This window comes from Odontesthes bonariensis, chromosome 2, assembly GCF_027942865.1.
Source record: "Odontesthes bonariensis isolate fOdoBon6 chromosome 2, fOdoBon6.hap1, whole genome shotgun sequence".
NCBI classification, from domain to species: domain Eukaryota; kingdom Metazoa; phylum Chordata; class Actinopteri; order Atheriniformes; family Atherinopsidae; genus Odontesthes; species Odontesthes bonariensis.
The window spans coordinates 33,620,543-33,639,614 of NC_134507.1; the positions used below are offsets into that span (position 1 = coordinate 33,620,543).

Genomic DNA, 19,072 nt, shown 5'->3' on the forward strand with positions numbered 1-19,072 from the left:
CAGAGCTGCTGAATCTTGGGTCTGCCTGAAGAGCACCTTGGACATGGCCAGGAGCTTGGACAAAACCGGGAGCTTGGACAACCGTTTGTGTTGGCACAAGTGAGCCATAGCTGCTGAGTCTTGGGTCTGCCTGAAGAACAGGTTGACTTTGACCAGAGACCAGAACAGGTGTCGCCATATAAGTGTTACTGGAAGCAGTGTTGGGCACGGTCACCGGGCGGCCAGCGGCTGCTCCCTGGTAAGAGCCAAAATTACCTGCAGCTCTTGTGCCGCTGCTGCTCTGGCCTGCTGATTTTGAACCTGGGTGCATGAGAACAAGTTTAGCAGAAGCTGATTCAAGCAAGCATGTAATGTTTTACCACAACAGATGATAGCACACCTTTAGTGGGAAAACCCCATGTAGCAGCAGTCAACAAGGCCAAGAGGGAAACCCTGAAATTATGTACAACAAAGAGTAAGAATGCAATATTAACTAATGTTTCCAATCAAACAAAAACTGTAAAAGACAGCTTGTGCTTATACCTCAGGAAGAACCCAGCAGCTGTCATGGTGAAAACAAGCTATGAGAGGAAACAGCAATAGAATAGAACTACTTTATTCATCCCAGCTGGGAAATTATTTTGCATTAGCAGCGTACAGACAGTAAAAATAAGAATAGAAATATAATAATATAAAATAAATGATAAAATAAATGAATAAAAATATATGTACATCAAAGTGCAACAATGCAGTTGTGCGGTTATGCAGTTATGGTATTGAGATACCATAATGACACTTAACTGTTATTGTACAGGGTGATGGCATGTGGCAGGAAAGATTTCCTGTATCTGTCCCTTCGACAGCGGAGCTGAAGCAGTCTGTGTGAGAAGGTGCTCCGCTGTCTGTCCACTGTGTGGTGGAGAGGGTGCTGTTTGTTGTCCATGATGGCTAACAGCTTCTTCCGTGTCCTCTCCACCACGGTTTCCAGTGACTCTAATTTTTGTCCGAGTACAGAGCCAGCTTTCCTTATGATTTTGTCTAGCCTGTTAGAGTCGCTGGCTCTGATGCTGCTTCCCCAACACACAGCAGCAAAGAAGATGGCACCGGCAACAACACTGTGGTAGAAGGTCTCCAACATCCTGCTGCACACATTGAAGGATCTCAGCTTCCTTAAGAAATAAAGTCTGCTCATCCCCTTCTTGCACACAGCGTCAGTGTTGGATGCCCAGTCCAGTCTGTTGCCGATCACCACTCCCAGGTATTTGTAGTCCTCAACCTCTTCCACCACCTCCCCCTTGATCTTCAGCGGCTGTGAAGGCGTCTTCTTCTTCCTCCTGAAGAAGCAAGGGTGAAGGTTTATAAATAATGCCACAGACCAGCCCAGACCAATCAAAGCTTAACGTGCTAACAACAGACAGCTGCTTGTGAGGGACTATCAGGACAGGTGGACGCTGGAGGCTCATCTGGTTGGTCTGGTATCCGCCTCATTGTCTCCTCTCACCTCCACCCTCCTGTCTGTGCTAAAGGAACTTAGTCACTGCCAAATATTTTACTGTCGTAAAATAGCTCTACCCAAATTGTCGTAATTCTCAAATTTTTTATTTCAGTTAAACGTAGAAGCTGGAAATAACATCCTAGATGTTGAGTTTTCACACCGACCCACTCACACATTTAACAAGTTAACTGAGGCCTGCAGAGTCTGAGATGTAGCTCTTATTGGTCCTTTCAAGGAGACATGTTTTGCCCTTTTTGGTACAATTTCCCGAGGTCTTACTGAAATGTATGAGACAGGTCAGGAGCTCCTGGTCTTATTGGCCAAATTTTTCCCCCAAAAGTGTATTTTATTTCCTAAACATGATGCTTTTCTAACTTTAACCCAGTACTTTTAATGTTTTACACCTTTCGACCAAGTAGTTTTGGAAAAAAAGGTGAAAAACGAATGAAGGAAACAATGGTCTCACAGCAGTTCAAAGACTGGTCTCAAACACAAGTCCCGTGTTTAGGAGATGGTTGACTATCCTCTGCATCCTTTTTAATCTCCTGACTTGGTCAGTATTACTTGTTGATAATCCAGCGGTGCAGGATGATGTTTCCTGTTAGTTTTGGCAGAACTGGTGCTCATCTGCTGGCACAGAGGAATAACTGGCCCAGCAAAGAGCCTCCAACAAATAACCAACCGGATGATCCAGAACTTCCTGCAGCTAAACAAAGATAAAACAGAGGTCATTGTCAGCTGTTAAAAATCTGAGCTCAGCTTCAGGCTGTGATGTTAAAAAGCACAAACCAAGCAGGAATCTAGCTGTTATTATGGACTCAGAGCTGAGCTTCAGCAGCCAGATCAGGTCAGTTAGGAAGTCAGCCGACTATCACCTGGAGAATATTTCCAGGATTAAAGAACTTCCTTCCCTGGTTACCTGTCAGATTTTATTACTCATTTTAAAGGCTTTGAATAGTTGGACGGTTGCCTCTGTCTATGATCTGTGAACTCCTTACTCCCCTGATTGCTGCTCACACGGCCCACTGTTTAATATAACTGACCTGTTCATTAGATGGAAATGAATCCCTGCATACTCCTAAAAATCACTTTATTTTCAGGCTTTTTCTTCTAATTAAAACCCCACTTTCATAATTACTCGGGACTCTTTGTAAAATGCAAATAAAGCCAGAAAGATATGATCTTAGAACTATTAAAAAGTTATATCTAATTAGAAATAGTGCCAGTTCGGTGCCATCTGTTGGTTTCCTTAGCTAGGAAATATTTTTTCAGTTGCTCTGTATGAATGAATTGGATTCATTCTGAATTTATTAGATTATAATTTCAATGAATTGAACTCCAATCGGCCTGAATTGGACTTTATCACTGAAGTGTCCTGAGATGACATTTGTTGTAATTGTAATAGTTTATTTTGGCAACATTTTAAACAAACTGACATTATTCTGTCTTGGAAAACACTGCTGGTGGAAAACATGATACTGGCTGCTGAAAAACTGGCAGAAGTGGACCTTCCAACGTGACAGTGACAGGAAGTAATCAGCTGAAGTCGTCCAGAGATTAACAGAGAACACAAATCAGCATTCTGGAATCCGGACTTCAGTTCCATCCAGAATCTGTGGTTGGAACCACAGACCAGAAGAGACAGAACAGAAGCCTTCACAAAGTTGTGATGTCATCACTGTGGTGACATCACAATCGATGTCTCTCTGATCTTGTTTGACATCACAAAGCTTATACAGGCCAGACATTTTCACTGCTTTTTCACAGTTGGTCAGGAGTTTATCTGAAGAAACACGTCCAGTGTTCAACCAAGAAATCATCTCCTCCACTTCAGTGGTGTGACATGGTAGACGACGATTTGCCCGAGGGTTTCTACACGTGTCCCATTACTTTTGGCAGTAAGGAAAGTTATAAGGAACCCACCAGCTGTTGGAAAAAGAACAATCCCAGGTCTCTGCTGCAGCTGGGACTCCTCACTCAGAGGATGTCCAGCTCCTGCAGGATCATCTCCAGGCCTCCGTAGTTCCTCGCGTCAAGTGGAAGTTTCCAGTTTCACAAACCGAGGGGATTCCCTCTAACGCCTCTGCTGCCGACCGAGATTATGGATCAGAGAAATGACAGAACTCTTACCCACAGAAGAATGACTAGATCAGCTATTTATAGCATGGGATGGATATTCTCAGGACAAAGCTGCTGAAGAAACATTTCTTTCTGACAGGAGAAAAAGACAGAAGAGTGGCAGCAGAGAGCGGCTGCTCCATGACTGAGGAAAAACTAAAGAAGGTGGAAAACTGTTTGACGCGTGAGCGTCATCTCCGTCAAAAGTGTGAGCAGGAGCTCAAGCAGTGCAACCGAGTCCCTGCAGGATTGTGTGAAACTCTGAAAGCAGCAGCAGCAGAAACTGAATATCAGTCAGTTCTGAAAGAGGCAGAGAGCTGGAAAGAGCAACTGAAAGAAAAGACTGCCGCCGATATTAATCTGGCCTCCAGACTAACAGCACAGGAGGAGGCAACAAAGACACAAGAAAAGAAGGTGGCAGATCTCATGAAGGCTTTATTTCTATCCGTCATCATCGAGCCAGAAGAGAACAAAGTGCTGTCAGTGTTCAGCTCTCAGACAGTTCACCTTCAGTTCCACTGACACACTGATGCTGGGAATTCATTTTTATCAGTGCTGCAGTCTGTCCTTCACTCACATGGTGGGAACATGAGATTTCCTCTGACTCACAAACACAACTACATTGCTGTCACTGTGCTGCTTATTGGGCTGTGAATGTTGTCAGAACAGCTTTTCAGCAACAAGCTGCAGATGTGGCTGTTGTGCTGCTTCTGATTCACAGTCAGTGTGGACAATATGGAAAGTAGAGCTCAGGAGGAGCAGCTGGAGCTTCTGCTTCTTCCATCATTACTTAGAGAGATGACACTGGAATGACACTGAGATACTTTGGTATTCAGAGCTTTTATTGATTCTTTAAGGGTGGCAGCTTCATGACACTTTCTCCAGTCTGACCCTCACTTGGAACACAATCAGACATACTGGGACATGTGGGAAAGGATCACAGTGTTCATACTGTACATATCTGAGAACATCCACAGGAAGACACTTTATCATTTACATGTTGATTCTGCCTTTCAAAGTCAGATTCTTACTAGAATCCATGTTATACACTGTATGCTGGCACGTAGAAATAATCCCATTCTGCTTGTAAGCAGCTCTTAATAGAAACCAGCATGACTCCACTGTTATTACTGTATTATGTTGATGCATGAAAGCAGCTGAATGATTGTGCTGTAAACACTGAGAACAAGCTGCAGATGTGGCTGTTGTGTTACTTTTGCTTCACAGTCAGTGGAGACAACATACAAAACAGCTTCAAAGATACTTCCAGGTGAGGCGTGAAGAAAGCAGCTGTGAGCACCGTAACATACAATCAGGGGCGGACTGGGGCAAAACAGTGGCACGGGAATTTACTACCTGACTGGCCCACTCAGGGGCCGGGGCAGCAGAGCATGGTGGCGAATACTGGAGGCGGATGATGGAAGGTGGATGATGGAAGGTGAAACAAATATGTTGATTGTGGGAGACAAAAAAATATGCATGTAAACATTATTGAAGAGATAATGACACATAATTCCATCTGAGGCCTTGATTAGAATGAATATATAATAGTTTTCATAGTTACTTCGAATAGTCTGCAATAGTTGCTTAATAGTGTGAAGACAGCTGCAGGACTGACAAAAAGCTGACCAATCCAAACTCCTCTGGCCGAGCACATAAAACCTGTTGGGCAGGTAATTCTTTTTTTTGCTTTGGGGGGATTTGTTATATTCATGAAATATGTACAGGTAAATGAGACATGAGTCCCACCGTCAGATGCGCGTTCAAGTTTGTGGGGGCGTGGCTTTCCATGGAGCACTGATCCATCCCGCTTAGCGGAGGTGCTACTTTCAAATCTTGCTAGCTCTCCAGGATTACCAACCATGCCTTTAGATGTATTGAACATTCTCCTACATCGTGTTGTTTGATATCTATGTTTCACGCCTGGGCCTAGTCCACACACGATAATGACGTTTTTACAGCCAAACTATCCGAAATGCATTGTGCTAAAAGTTAGCAAGCTAGAAAATAATTAAGATTAAGATTAAGATCCGATTTATTGGTCATGCATACTTGCATACACACGAAATTTGTCCTCCGCTTTTAACCCGTCCAGGTTGGCACCCGTTGACACACACATGCACATGCACAGGGTCACACACTCAGAGACAGATGCCAACCTGGAGCGGTGGGCAGCCATTCAGCGGCCGTCATCACATTACAGCTGACTAGCATCCTCCTCCCTGTCACGTCATTTTCTGACACTTGGCCACATCTGCTTGTAGTGCGTGCCTTTTCTTTTCTCTCAATTTTTGCCCTCCTCCTTTACGTTTCTTCTCCATTTTTGCACCGCTGATTGATTGATGAATTGACAGATGAAGAGGAGGAGGGGCCTATACCCTGGGCCCTCCAATGTTGATTAGCCAGACACTAGAGGAACTGTTAACATTGGTTATCACATCAAAGGCCAGCCCAACTACATTAAAACTCTACAGGCCCACTGACCCACCGGCCCACCGGGAAAAGTCCCAGTACTCTAAATACATTATTACTGACATGGACAATGATGCATTCAGGTTCAGTTACTGTTGTCCCATTTTTAATCACATATATAAAAAGGATAACTGCTTCTGTTTTCATTTACATCTCATACAGCATTCATACAACCCATGTTTGCCACCATTGCCTGGGCTCTATGAACATGTGCTGCATATTATTTACAGTTCAGATCATAAAGCTGAAAAAGAGAGGGTATCCTCACAGTTTTGCATGACATCAAAGTGGAAACATGTCATCAAAGGACATGACATCACTGTAGTTTCTAAAAGCCTGAAAGGCAAAGCGCCTGAAAAACAACACATACTTATACTGTTTAGAAAAGACGCAGTTTATGAGCATGTCGTGGGATTGAGCTTCCCTGGTTTCTCTATATGACAACAAACACAAAACTACACACAGAGAACAGAGGAGCTTGACAGACACTAAGTTATCTGAGAGTCCCATTTTCAGCTGCAGAGAACAATCACATCAGGGAAGTCGATGTGCAGGCTCAACATCAGCCTCTCAATCAGCTTTTTATAGATTCTGAAACAGAATCTGTTATTGCATTCTGACTTCTAAAATAGAACTATACTGTTTAGAGACAAAAAGTGGAGGTTCCAGATGGTGATAGAAGATAAACAGCTGTACTCTTAAGGGCGGTTTATGGTCGGAAACCAGGTCGTCTGCGTATGTACGCAGACATGCCCCCCCCCCCTACGCAGACACTCTGGTGCACCTCCTCAAAATTGTAACTCACCGCAGACAGTGTCGCAGACAGTGTCGCAGACAGTGTCGCAGACATCGCCGCAGGGGGGAGAGAAAGGAGGCCTCTGATTGGTCAACTCTACATCCGCTCTACACTATGCGTATTTCCGGTTTGCTAACCGGCTGACGCTAACCGTGCTAACCGTGACGATTCTTTCCCTCTCTGCCAGCTCCAGTAGTAGCAATATTTCTTCTATTTCTAGATCGATCAGCTGCATCTCAATCAAAGTGCGCATTCGTCCAGTCGCCATTGTTGTTGAATGACCTCCGTAACCGTAACACCCACAATCCTAGCTTGTTCGTGATTGTCCCTCTTGCGTTGTGGCGTGGGATTAACATAGCGCAGACAGCGCTTCAAAAGATGCATAAATCAAAAAATAACTGCGTCGTGTCTGCGACAAGCTCACTGCGACACACTGCTGCGAAGTATACACGAGCCTTAAGAAACAGCTCTGCTTACGACTCTGTTTCTTTCAACTGAAGCTTTAGACAGATCACAAACTGACCTACAGACTCTTGCATGATGATCACATCCATGCAGCCAAAGACCTGAATCAGTTGCACTGATTTGAAAGACAAAGGGACGGGAATGTTACCATCCATCCCCCATGTTTTCAGACATTAACTCAAGCCCAAACTTGGACAAACTCCTTCACCACAGCAATGACGCTACATCCTCAGGAGGAACATTAAAAACAACCATTTCTAATAATCTAACAATTTCTATCTAAACTAAAAATAATTTTAGGGATTTTAATCTCATTCTCAATCGTGACAGGAGTGTCATCAGATGAATGAGATCAGCTCAGTCATGAAAACACAGTTTAAACTATATACAGTCTGTGGTTTACACAAGCCTCAGTGAAAATAAATACAATTATCATGGGTGCCAATGCCAAAGGCATCAAGGCACACATATTACAATGTGCATACTTATTGTTCTACCGTTTCCGTCACGAATTTCGGCAAGGAACTACTCCCTCAAAGTTGATCCGACCGGGATAAAAAGCATATCCCCACATGTCCACCGATAGGGACTGGAGTGGTATGACTTTTCTCTCTCATTACTCAAACAGATTCCCGAAAATTGGGAAATACTGTGAATTTTGCCCCATTGGAAATGCATTAGAATTCATATATAATGGGACAAAGGTAGCCCTATTTGGAGGCCTCACAACTCAGCCGTAGTTAATCATAGAGACATCATTCAAAGTTTAAATAGGACAGGAAAGACCCGGCTTTAACTGAACTAAATGGTTTGTTGATATATTTTATAGCTTTGACAAAATGGCAGTTTAATATTTAGGAAAAATCAGGACTTCTCTCACTCTGCTGTCCTGGGGCCTCACACTCTATCTTGACAAGCTCAAAATTAATACCTAAACAATTCAAACAAACTTATCTCACATCCAAAATGTCTGCTGCACCTAGACAAATTATACTTCAAAATGTAGGTATTTTTGTCCTCTTTCACCCAATGTACCTGTCATTGTGCTTGGCCTCACGGTTTTCTCTCAAATGACCTCCGAGCGGAGAGAACGACCACTCGGGCTGCCATTGACGGCCATTATAGCCAGGTAAACTCATCTCCTTATCAAATCAATGTGAAGGCTGTTTTTAAAACTGGCAATAAAAAAATACCATACATAGGAGCAGAATAAAACTTACACCAGTGGCTTCTGCCGTCCCTTCTGGCACTCTCCTCTTACCCACTCTGATCACACAGCTGATATTCCTTCTGAGGGCACAGCCAAGATGGCTGACCTGTTATAACAGGTTTATGCCAGCCACTGTGTCATGTCTGCTCCCAATACAACATGACTATAACATGACAGCGTCTGTCTCTCAGCGGGCAGAAGCTCCATTGGCACCCATCAAAACTTCTTCAGAAATTTTCTTGTTCATAATGTCCCTGCTGTTTTTTCTAATGAGTCATATACAAATAGTTCCTCACTTTTAAAGAATAAATGTCAGAACAATAAAATGGTATTTCTTATAAAAACTTTAATTTGCTCTCACAATAAACATGATAACTGATCTCCTGATCCTAGAAATTAATTTCTGAACACCTCATAACAAACTTTATCATTTCTTGGTTGATTTAGAAAACAACAAAAACATTTGATCTCTGAAACAAATCAAATTGTAAGTCCAGAATTATTTTTACATTTGCAAAGTGATGAATTGAAAAGAATCTGTAATAAAGGAAGGTCTGTTGATTTCTATGTTCTGCTCCATGATGTGGAAGAGAAACAACAACAAAAAAATACATCAACACAAGGATCCAACTGATATTTATAGCTCAGAGAAGTTAATATTTTAGAGAATCTATCTCTATTTAGAGAATAGAGAAATATTTCTGTGAATCAAACTTATCATTAGCAGTGATATCCTCCATGGCTGCACAGACACAGGAAAAAGCAGCAAATAAACAACATCAAATAAACAACAGAACAGCAGTGCAGATACATCACAGCAATGAACTCCCAGCAACAAAATACCTTTAATTCACTTCACAAAACTCAGCTGTGTCTCCTGTATCATAAACATAAACTCCAGCATAGAGCGGCTGAGTGAATGTGGTCTGGACTCTGTGGAGGAGAGTCATGGTTTCAGAGACGCTGTAGAAGCACAGAACACCTGCTCTGTGATCCAGGTACACTCCTACTCTGGAGGACTGAGGACCTGAGATGGAGGTTTTCATGTTGTTGAACCAAAGTTCACAACTGTTTTGATAACAATCTAATGCCCAAGATTTGTCATTAAATCCAAATCCACCTTCATCCCCTGCTCTGCTGATGTTCTTGTATGCGACTGCTACATCAGCTCCTCCCCCTCTCATCTCCACCTCCCAGTAACAACGTCCAGTCAGACTCTCTCTGCTCAAAACCTGAAACCGATCTCTGAATCTGTCTGGATGACTAGAGTAAGACTGAGGTTGTGTCATTAATGTCACTTTTCTGTTCCCCTCTGACAGTAACAGATATGTGTTTGCTGTGTTTGGATCCAGTGTGATTTCACGTGAATATTTTAAGAAGTCAGCTCTGCTCTTTGGTTCTGGTTCTGGTTCTGGTTCTGGCAGTAAAAGATCCACATCAGTGACTCTCATTGAGCTGTTTGTCCATTCCTCTCTCAGGATGTCCTGTAGTTTATCTCTGAGCTCTGACACAGCTGCTGTCACATCCTCAAAGTGCCTCAGAGGACGGATATTGATGCTGGGTGAGTGTGTAGACTCACTGAGTGCTGACACTGAGGGGTAGTTGAGTAGAAACTGGCTGTGATCCTCTGTGTGTGAGAGCTGCTTCAGCTCAGCATCTTTCCTCTTCAGCTCAGTGATCTCCTGCTCCAGCTTCTCCTGAAGCTCTTTGACTCGACTCACTTCAGCTTCCTGCTGGGATCTGATCTGCTGCTTCACATCAGAGCTTCTTTTCTGGATGAGACGGATCAGCTCAGTGAAGATCTTCTGGCTGTCCTCCACTGTTTTATCAGCAGACTGATTGATGGCCTCCACCTCCTGCTGAAGCAGCTTCACATCTTTCTCTCTGTCCTGGATTCTCTGCTGGATCTGTTGTCAACTCCCCTCCAGCTCTCTCTGCCTCTCAGTCCTTTCTGCTGCAGCTGACACTGTGTCGTGGCCTTTATGTTCATCCACAGAGCAGAGATAACAGATAGACTTCTGATCAGTACGGCAGAACATCTTCATCACCTCATCATGAACAGAGCAGATGTTCTCCTGGAGCTTCTTGGAGGGCTCCACCAGCTTGTGTTTCCTGAATGGAGCCACATCATAATGAGGCTGAAGGTGTTCCTCACAGTAAGAGGCCAGACAGAATAAACAGGACTTGATGGCTTTCAGCTTTCTTCCAGAGCAGAAATCACAGGCCACATCTTCAGCTCCAGCATAGCAGAGATCAGCAGGAGCAGCTTGGAGTCCAGTCTTCTTCAGCTGCTCCACTAAATCAGCTAACATGGTGCTTTTCTCCAGAATAGGTCTCGCTGGGAAAGTTTTTCTGCATTGAGGGCATCTGTGAATTCCCTTCTTATTCTTTCCATTCCAGTAGCCTTTAATACAGTTCATGCAGTAGCTGTGTCCACAGGGAATAGTCACCGGCTCCTTCAGCACATCCAGACAGATCGAACAAGAAAAGCTTTCCAGGTCCAGTTTAACCATTTTCTTTGCTATTTCCTCCATTTGGCAGAGCAGTGTGTGACTCTCAGAGCAGAAACACCGTCTGTGCTGTCTTACAAAACAAATTCCACCTCCTTTTATTGCAGCTGATCTTCACTTAAGAGCTCCTCTACTGTCACACAATGGTTTCACACATCCTCCCACCTTCAGATCAGTTTGGGGAGGGAACAAGGAAGTTTCCTTCACTGAAAGGGACAGTGCTGGTTTCACCTCAATCCTGCAGTAAAGTCAGGATTGTTCAAGGGTTTGTTGCATTATTCTTATTTGTTTTCTGTTGAAGGGAAAGATTCATTCATTAACCTTCCACTGAAAGTTGAACATGAAGAAAATCTGTTTTCTCTGCATCTATCAGACCAACATTGTTAGATACGTTTAGCAGGCAGCTGTACAGGAAATGTAAATGTTTCTGAATATTTTCATGCTTTTCATTTATATTTATATAATCAGCTCCGCTCTGCGGAGGTTGATATTTATAAATCATGATCTTCTGCTGATAAGCTCACCTAAATCTTCTGACTGATGCATTCAAGTGCATGAAATGAAACATGAATTCTCGTTGTTCTGTTCCACGTATTGTTTAAGGGTCGTCATGGGTACGAGTTTGGGTGGAGCAGGTAACAGTAAGGTGGAGTTTCCAGCTGACTCCTCAGTTTCAGTCGGCTTTGGAGGCTGCAGATGGAGAGGTAACTGTGCTGTTTAATCTGCCACTTATTGATAAGTTAAAGTGTACAAAAAAAATAATAATAAAAGGAAGAAGTTCCCTGAAAGCAGCATCAGTGTTACAGGTTGTGAGTCCTGTGAACAAACTGACACAGTGTTATGTTACACATATTTAAACTTCTCTTTCCTCATGTTGTTGAATCTGCCAAAGCTTCAGTGAAGCTTTCTCATGTCTCCCTGCAGTTTCAAAGCTGAAATCTGAAAACTAACACAAGAGGGCGCTTTCATCCTGCTCACTGGGATGCAGAGGAGGTCAAAGCTCCTGTTCTGTTCATTTACACTGAACTCTGCCTGTGTTCTGGCCACTTTGACCCAGAACATCCTAGTTTATTTTAAATCCGTAATACATAAATATTACCTAAAGTCTCTTTCAAGTATTAATGCCTTGTAGGCCTCATTGACCTGAGTTCATACAACTAATTTCAGTAAACCCAAGAACACCCTCAGACAGAGAATGCTTCACCCAAAGGATTAAACACCCAAACACAAACTGGGTGGTGTCATGTATGCAGTGCAGCAAAGACTGTGCAGACCTCTTTATAGGAGAGACCAAACAACAGCTCCACAAGCATATGGCACAACACAGGAGAGCCACCTCTTCAGGTCAAGACTCAGCAGTGCACCTTCATCTCAAGGAGAAGGGACACTCTTTGGAGGACAGTAATGTCCACATTCTGGACAGAGAGGACAGGTAGTTAGAGAGAGGAATCAAAGAAGCCATTTATGTAAAACTGGAAAAAACATCGGTGAACAGAGGAGGTGGTCTCAGGTTTCACCTTCCCAGCACCTACAATGCAGCATTGTCTCTCCTCCAGAGGCAGTTTGACAATCATTCTCACCTTGGATTCTGTGACCAAAACTCACTCTGTCAGGCAGGTAGACAATTCGGAGGTGATAAAGACACTAACGACATGCAGATTGGTGGGTATTCAGTGACACATGTGACGGTAACGACCCTCTGCGTATAAGCTTATACATGTAGTTCAGACAAAAGAAGATGGTGTAACTCACACAATGTTAAAAGCCATTCAGTCCCTCCCTCCTTTATTGTAGGTGACCTGGGCTCAAATCCCCTACATGAAAGGTAATACCTCCAGTTGGGGTCCTTAGGAAAGACCCCCTTACCCTTCCTGTAAGTTGTTTTGGATAAAAGTTTCTGCCAAATACATATGGTCACAAACTGGGCAGTGATAGAAAGAACTACAAAATTTCTGTAGAAAATGATTAACTACGGCTGAGTTGTGAGGCCTCCAAATAGGGCTACCTTTGTCCCATTATATATGAATTCTAATGCATTTCCAATGATGCAAAATTCACAGTATTTCCCAATTTTGCTGGAATCAGTTTGAGTAATGAGAAAGGAAAATTCATAGCACACTAGTCCCTAGCGGTGGACATGCAGAGATATGTGTTTTATCCCGGTCGGACCAACTGCGAGGGACTAGTTCCTTGCTGAAATTCGTGACGGAAACGGGAGAATAATAAGTATGCACAATAGTAATATGTGTTCCTTGATTCCTTTGGCATTGGCACCCATAATAATTGTATTCATTTTCACTGAGGCTTGTGTAAACCACAGACTGTATAACCTGCAAACCTTCTGTACTCCTGGCTGGCTCGAACAGAGTCCAGAGAAGAGTCAAATATTAGCTCTTAACTCACATGTAGATATTACCGATTAAAGGTTTCTTAAGATTGCATCAGACATGTTTGGTCATCATCTATTTGTGGAGCTCTGTATAGTGACTGGAGTCTTCAGATTGAGCCTGATAGAAACCCTCTTTGTCTCTTTGTCAGTGTGTATATAAGAAGCAGCATCTTAAGATGGAGTTCCTTTGGTGTTCTGTCCACTCTTGTTCACACGGAAAACACAAACAACATAAACAGCAGAATGACTTCATTCCAGCCTTTTTCAGTTGGCAGGAAACAACAAAAACCTTCACAGCAAACATCTGTTCAGAAGAGAGAAAACCCAGGTGAGCAGATCAGTGTGATCAGTGATTTATGTGTTGCTCATAACATTTCATGTCAGGCGGCAGTCTGAGGTGCTGATAAAGTCTTTATTTTAGGATCATGCTGATATGCAGCTAAGTCTGTATACATCCTGGTCAGTGGGGGCATTGAAACGGAGGAGGCAGGATTACTTTTATCTCTGATGACTGCCTCTGATGACTGCCTCTGATGAACTCAGTTATTAGGTGGAGAAAAGCATCATTTTTATCTGGACAGAGGGATGAATGTGAGAATGTGGCTTTAATATATTAACCTCAAATAATATGACTCTACTTTGACAATGTCACAGTCAATCTGATGCCATAAAAAAACCTGAACTCTAAACCACCGCAGGGATTTCAGTATATTTATAATGGAGGAGTGGGAGATCCTGTCAGAACTTATGTCTGTGATGAGTATCTGAAGCAGAAGATGTTTCACAGCTCAGATGGTTAAGGTTTGAAATGGAACCTGTGTGGGGACAGACAAAGGTGTAGAAGACAAAGTGGAGGTTCCAGGTGGTGATAGAAGATAAACAGCTGTACTCTGAGAAACATCTCTGCTAACGACTGTTTCTTTCAACTGAGGCTTCAGACAGATCACAAACTGACCTAAAGACTCCTGCATGATGATCACATCCATGCAGCCAAAGACCTGAATCAGTTGCACTGATTTGAAAGACAAAAGGACGCTGATGTCACCATCCATCCCCCATGATTTCAGACATTAACTCAACCCCAAAGTTGGAAAAACTCCTTCAGCACAACAATGACTCTACATTCTTATGAGGAACATTAAAAACAAACATTTCTAACAATCTAACAATTTCTATCTAAACTATAAATACTTTGAGGGATTTTAATCTCATTTTCAACAGTGACAGTTAAGGAGTGTCATCAGATGAATGAGATAAGCTCAGTAATTAAAACCCAGTTTAAACTATATACAGTCTTTGGTTTACACAAGCCTCAGTGAAAATAAATACAATTATTATTGGTGCCAATGCCAAAGGCATCAAGGCACACATATTACTATTGTGCACACTTATTATTCTCCCGTTTCCGTAACGAATTTCGGCACTGAACTAGTCCCGCGTGGTTGGTCCGACCGGGATAAAAAGCATATCTCTGCATGTCCACCGCTAGGGATTAGTGTGCTATGACTTTTCTCTCTCATTACTCAAACAGATTCCCGGAAAATTGGGAAATACTATGAATTTTGGCCCATTGGAAATGCATTAAAATTCATATATAATGCAACAAAAGTAGCCTTATTTGGAGGCCTCATAACTCAGCCATAATTTATCATAGAGATATCATTCAAAGTTTAAACAGGCCAAGAAAGACTCAACTTTAATTGAACTAAGGGGTTTTTTGATATATTGTATAGCTTTGACACAATGGCAGTTTAAATTTTAGGAAAAATCAGGACTCCTCTCACTCTGCTGTCATGGGGTCTCACACTCTTCTTTGACAAGCTCAAAATGAATACCTAAACAATTCAAACAAACTTCTCTCACATCCAAAATTTCTGCTGTACCTAGACAAATTATACTTCAAAATGTAGGTATTTTTGTCCTCTTTCACCCAATGTTCCTTTATTGTGCTTGGCCTCACAGTTTCCCCTCAAATGACCTCTGAGAGCAGAGTAACGGTAGGCGTCCACTATTCCGGCACGTCAAGCCGTATCCAACGCATTCAATTCATTTTCAATGAAATCCGGCCGATCGTTGTCGCCATGCTCGCAAAGCATGCTGGGATTCCGGCACGGCGAGCGGCGGACCCGCTGCACGTCAAAAAGTTGGGCTTGGCCGGACTCTATGCAAATTTGCCACGGCAGACGGAGTGCGTTATCCAATGACAGTAGATCATGTGATCTCCTGTGTCGCAGCAGCAGCAGCACAGCAGCTCTCCTCGCTCGCAGATCCGGATCCATGGTACAATATGAAATAATGTTCCATTGGTGACGATTCATACACATTAATTTCCCTCCAAAACTCAAATTTTTAGAGGGAGAAACTTTGGTTGGTTAAAATCACAAGTTATTTACTTTCCCCCGGAGCCATACACGCCCCACACACCCACTGTAGTAGCAACACGGCGACAACTAGGCATCCAATCCGGCGAGTTACGTTGACGTGCCGGAATAGTGGACGGCTAGCCTAAGTATATGACATGAGACATGAACTCTCGTACAGCTGTTGGACTTCAGAAGAGGTAAAAAACCTGCAGAGTTGAGCTGTCTGAAAATTAAATCTGCCTCCTGTTAGATCGATTCTTTCAATGGCAGCTCAATAACAAGCCGGAGGAATCTCAAGTTAAATAAAGTGTTTATTGATAGTCACATGTCAAGCATATCAGCGCTGGGCTCAGTGGAACAGAGCTCCCGCAGGAAGTCTGTCAGACTGAGCCTCGATTTCCGGGTATCATCAGTACTTACTGCATAGGTTGGACTCACACTCGACCGAGTATGATTGGACATGAGTAGGTTCAACATGCTTTGTCATATTCTCTGGATCAGCCAAACAATGTGTGTGTGTGAATCTGGTCTTGCTTTCCCAATCTTTTTGTCTTCACTTTAGGTCATCATGGAAAAGTACAGAGACTATTTCATTTATAATGTCTAAGAACAAAGCCAATTTTTACACAAGCTCGAAATTAATACCAAAATAACTCAAATAAACTTCTCTCACATCCAAAATGTCTGCTGCACCTAGACAAAATATACTTCACAATGTAGGTATTTTTGTCCTCTTTCACCAAATATTCCCCTCATTGTGCTTGGCCTCACGGTTTCCTCTCAAATGAACTCTGTTCATCTGTTTTAACAGGTTTATGCCAGCCACTGTGTTATGTCTACTCACAATACAACATGACAATAAAATGACAGCCTCTGTCTCTCAGCGGGTAGTAGCTTCATTGGCATCCATCAAAATTTCTACAGAAATTTTGTAGTTCTTTCTATCACTGCCCAGTTTGTGACCATATGTATATGGCAGAAACTTTTATCCAAAGCAACTTACAGGTAGGGTAAGGGGGTCTTTCCTAAGGACCCCAACTGGAGGTATTACCTTTCATGTAGGGGATTTGAGCCCAGGTCACCTACAATAAAGGAGGGAGGGACTGAATGGCTTTTAACATTGTGTGAGGCTGCGGCTACACGAAAACGTTTTTCACTGTAAACGATACTTTTTCTTATCGTTTCGCTGTCGCGGCCACACGGAGCCGGCGTTCCCACTACCCCAAAACGATAGTTTTTGAAAACGGGTTCCAGAGTGGGAAAGTTTGAAAACGGCCTCGTTTCGTTTCCATTGTTACAGCTAAAACGTTTTTGCGTCAGTCACACGTTGACGCTGTGAGCCAATTTTAACACTTCTCTATTGTCTCACAGCGTGGCGTGACACAGTGGCGTGTGTACTGCATCGTTTCATCGTTTTCATCCATTTTCGTCTGGACCTGAGTCTTTACAGCAGCACGTTTCCGTGTGGTCGCAAGAATTTTCGTACCCGTTTTCAAAAAAAACCTCGTTTCGTTTTCGTGTAGCCGTAGCCTGAGTTACACCATCTTCTTTTGTCTGAACTACATGTATAAGCTTATACGCAGAGGGTCGTTACCGTCACATGTGTCACTGAATACCCACCAATCTGCATGTCGTTAGTGTCTTTATCACCTCCGAATTGTCTACCTGCCTGACAGAGTGAGTTTTGGTCACAGAATCCAAGGTGAGAATGATTGTCAAACTGCCTCTGGAGGAGAGACAATGCTGCATTGTAGGTGCTGGGAAGGTGAAACCTGAGACCACCTCCTCTGTTCAACAATGTTTTTCCCAGTTTTACATTAGCCGCTTTCGGACAGACAGTTCTAAGAAAGTAGTTATCAGAACTACCCTCCTCAAATTTCGTTCTGATAACTGTCCTTCCCCAGCGGAACTGTTTCAGTCTGCATTCGCACATGAGTCGGGACCTGATAGGGACTGATGCGCCGCGCACAGCCGTCTGCTGCAGTGACGTGTTAGCCGTTAGCCGTTTAGCGCTACATTCAAACACAAAACAAAACGGCAAAAGTAAGGAGAGTAGAAAAAACACCACCAAGAAGCTAATATGGAGCGCGGGGAGGCCATCGTGTTTATGGTCTGCATGATGGTGATATTAATCATGGACAATCACATCAGGCGTCTAATATCGAGGCTGGAAAAGCTCACAGAGAGAGTCAGGAGACGATACTTTTTTATTTCATGAAGGAAGAAAGGAGAGCAGAGCGCTGCAGACTAATGAGACCAGTGTAAGTTTAACTTATTAAACACCCGCCGGTTGTGTCTGTGTCATATGAGGAGACATTTCAGCCGTGATAGCATGACATGGGGCGTAGCTACCGACCACCACACACCTCCGTTAGAATAGTTCTATAGAACTATGAAAAGACCCGACCTCGGAGAAGGAGCTAAATAGTTATAGGAACTAAGGGAGAAAGCCCCGAGTTCCTGTATGTCCGAACACGGGAGAAAACGGCCCTGCGGATTAAAAGGTTATTAGAACTGCCAAAGGTTCCTACAGTCCGAAAGCGGCTATTGATGGCTTCTTTGATTCCTCTCTCTAACTACCTGTCCTCTCTGTCTAGAATGTGGACATTACTGTCCTCCAAAGAGTGTCCCTTCTCCTTGAGATGAAGGTGCACTGCTGAGTCTTGACCTGAAGAGGTGGCTCTCCTGTGTTGTGCCATATGCTTGTGGAGCTGTTGTTTGGTCTCTCCTATAAAGAGGTCTGCACAGTCTTTGCTGCACTGCATACATGACACCACCCAGTTTGTGTTTGGGTGTTTAATCAGTCTCTGTCTGAGGGTGTTCTTGGGTTTACTGAAATTAGTTGTATGAACTCAGGTCAATGAGGCCTACAAGGCATTAATACTTGAAAGACACTTTAGGTAATGTTTATGTATTACGGATTTAAAATAAACTAGGATGTTCTAGTGGCCAGAACACAGGCAGAGTTCAGTGTAAATGAACAGAACAGGAGCTTTGACCTCCTCTGCATCCCTGTGAGCAGGATGAAGGCGCCCTCTTGTGTTAGTTTTCAGATTTCAGCTTTGAAACTGCAGGGAGACATGAGAAAGCTTCACTGAGGCTTTGGCAGATTCAACAACACGAGGAAAGAGAAGTTTAAATATGTGTAACATAACACTGTGTCAGTTTGTTCACAGGACTCACAACCTGTAACACTGATGCTGCTTTCAGGGAACTTCTTCCTTTTATTATTATTTTTTTGTAAACTTTAACTTATCAATAAGTGGCAGATTAAA

At 43.1% G+C, this 19,072-nt stretch overlaps 1 pseudogene; it reads right to left on the reverse strand.

Moving 5' to 3' along the window:
• Nucleotides 1-9,380: 9,380 nt before the first annotated feature.
• LOC142387831 (tripartite motif-containing protein 16-like) lies at nucleotides 9,381-11,069 on the reverse strand (annotated as a pseudogene).
• Between the last annotated feature and the right edge of the window lie 8,003 nt (nucleotides 11,070-19,072).